The sequence below is a fragment of the Panthera pardus genome, unplaced genomic scaffold (genome assembly GCF_024362965.1).
Source record: "Panthera pardus isolate Hobbes unplaced genomic scaffold, ASM2436296v1 HiC_scaffold_2, whole genome shotgun sequence".
Classification (NCBI taxonomy): domain Eukaryota; kingdom Metazoa; phylum Chordata; class Mammalia; order Carnivora; family Felidae; genus Panthera; species Panthera pardus.
Genome location: NW_026526765.1, coordinates 54,712,399 through 54,715,369, shown reverse-complemented (window position 1 = coordinate 54,715,369; position 2,971 = coordinate 54,712,399). Strand labels below are relative to the sequence as shown.

The 2,971-nt window shown below is 39.0% G+C and overlaps 1 pseudogene; it reads left to right on the top strand.

The window, feature by feature from the left end:
• The first annotated feature begins 2,507 nt into the window (after positions 1–2,507).
• On the top strand, positions 2,508–2,590 carry LOC128778506 (small nucleolar RNA U3; annotated as a pseudogene).
• Positions 2,591–2,971: the final 381 nt, after the last annotated feature.

Here is a 2,971-nt window from a genome sequence, read left to right as displayed (position 1 = left end):
GTGTGTGTGTGTGTGTGTGTGTGTTACATCGAGTTAATAGTAGTGCTACAATATAATTTATGAGAGTGAAAATGAGAAATTGTTACCTTTTACTTTCCAACAGAGCTTACATGAATTAGGTGAAATATGTCCCCTGTGTATTTATTTCTAACTTAGATTGGAGTTCTTTCATCTTTTTTATCATGTGTACACAGATTGCATGCTATGGAATCAGGCTGATCCAACCAACCTATTAGACACATACTGTGTTTTCAATGTAGGCACTGTAAGGAGGCAGAGTTTCAACTTGGAACCTTGCCCTGGATCATCCCAGGATTGGGGCCCATTACTATGGCAAATCTTGAGAGTTTATTGCTGATCACTGCAAAAAAAAAAAATGGACATGTAGACTTTGGGATCTTAAGATTTTCCCTTTTTCTTTTAGGGGACAGATGTGTCATTCAAGTCCCAGGAATAATGATGTACATAAACTACACATCAGGAGCAGCTGTGTTCAGAGACAGTGAGTCCTCATCAGCATTGTATCCAGTACATTCTAGACCACCTACAGGTCATTCTCTCCTTATTACTGTCTGGATTGACTCCAAAAATATTTTTAATGAGATTTTCATTGAATTTCAAATCAATGTGCCAAATTAAAGAGAGAGCAGAGAGTAAAAAAAAAAATGGATATAATGGGGTTACAAAGTGGAAAGTATAATGGTCACTAGCTATTGAAATTAGATTTTATTACTATGTCTTTTTCCCCCTCCGTGGGAATAAGATATGGTATTTGTCCTTATTCTGAAATTATAGTAAAATATTAAAGTGTTGTAGGGGGATGGGCAAGCATTGTACTAGTTAATGTCCTGTTGCTCAATAAAGATGATCTTTTCCTATGGGCAGTATGTTCATGTCTAATGCATTTTTTCTGCCTGTTGCTAGCTCTATTTTTATTTATTTATTTTTTATTTTATTTGAGAGAGATGGGGGGAGGGGCAGAGAGGATAGACAGAATCTCAAGCAGGCTCCGTGTTGTCAGCAAAAGCCTGACTTGGGTCTCAGTCTTCCGGAACAGTGAGATCATGACCTGAGCTGGTACCAAGAGTCAGACACTTAACTGACTGTGCCAGCCAGGTGCTCCATGTTAGCCCTATTATTATCCCATTGTGAATGTTTCCCACCCAGGTTTTAACCTGCTATTTTTGAGAACAGGTCTCCAAATCTCTGCTTATTTTAAGCAGAGATATTTGTGGGCTTTTTCACTCCTCTAGGATTTTCTTTATAACTTCCTAGCAACTGGGAATTCCACAGGTCCTGTTCTCTTTGGTCCTGTAGCAGATAATAACCAACAGAATTAGTTACTGGAAACAAGTTTGGCTCACAAGCTATTAAACTTCAGGCTGAGGTTGCTTGACAGTTTATTTCCAGATTTCTGATACCAAAGTTTGCCCGTTCATTGTAACTCTTTTGCTATTGTCTGTTGAAAAACTTATGTTGTTCTACTACAGAATATATTACTGGGTGATTTTGCAAAGATACAAGCTGCCTGTCAATGTCTTTGAGTATATGCTCATTATATACAGAGACCAAGTTCCAGAATATCTGAATAAGGTTTGTCACGTAGGGAAAATAATGCAATCATATTGACCCTCAGGATTGGAAAATAATTTGTTTATTAAAATGTAGGTGGTTGTAGGGGCTCCTGGGTGGCTCAGTTGGTTAAGGATCCAACTTTGGCTCACATCATGATCTCATCGTCTGTGAGACTGAGTCCCTTGTTGGGCTCTGTGCTGACAGCTCAGAGCCTGAAGCCTGCTTTTGATTCTGTGTCTCCCTCCCTCTCTGTTCCTCCCCGCCCATGCTCTGTCTCTCCCTCTCTCTCAAAATTAAATAAACATTTAAAAAAATTTTAAATGTCGGTGCTTGTATATTTGGGTGCTTTCTCACTGAAGCTCTTCTAAGTAGCTTTTTCATTTAATAGACATAGCTTGTCTGTGTGTGAAGTAGCTCTGAACTTTCCAACTTAAATTATGTTGTTCCCAGGTTCTTCTTACCTTCAACTTTATTGTGTCTATTTTTACTCCCTGTTACCTATTCTGATTCCCTATATATTCATTTATTTTGGTTGCCCACATTAGTAACAGAATCAGATCCAGAGACAAGGATTTGAGTGTAAGAAGTTCATTTTAGAGGTGATCTCAGGAACAATGGTAGAGAATAGGAAAGTGAGATATGGAAGGGAAAGAAGCCCAAAAAGGATGAGTTAAGAAACTGATTATGTTGTTGAAAACTGGGGCTAAAGCTTGTTGGAGACCCCTGGGAATTGAACAGAACACGCTTCATAGATATGCCACCCCAACAATGGGCAAGCTGGGGCACTTACCCTCTTGTCTCCTTTCATCATTGGTTTGGGTTTGCTTCCTGGGGGTCGTTACCTCCCTAAACTTTTAAGCCTGTCCCATGTTTGAGCAAAGGATGCCAGATAAAGCCTCTAGGGAGTAAGCTGCATTTACTTGCTGGAAGCAAAGACTATACTTTCAGGGTTCATTTCTATAGTTTCTCTGAATACATAGAGTACTTGCTGAAAGCAGACATCAGTGTGTGCTGAAATGGTGAAAAGTGACAGAAATGGGTGGGGGCACACACAGCTTCACAATAGTTATCAACCCTAGGATTTCCCTTTCAACAATTGCAGTTCTTAAGGTTTTGACAATAAAATATAAAGCAGCAACTATTGATATAGCTTGAATAAGCTTAGGATAATGTACTAATTTTTAGTTATGAATATTACAGAGCTGGGACATTGATATTTTCCAGTTAGCCCAACAATGGGCATGCCAAAGTGGGCAGTGTATTCAGCAATCCCTAATGAGCAAACACAGAAATCTGTGCTTAAATCTCTGAAGTTTTCCATTCACACAGCCTATTTTGAGTGAAAAAAAGCCTTCTTTCCACATTATTTGGAGCCTGTCACGAGATGTTTTCCTAA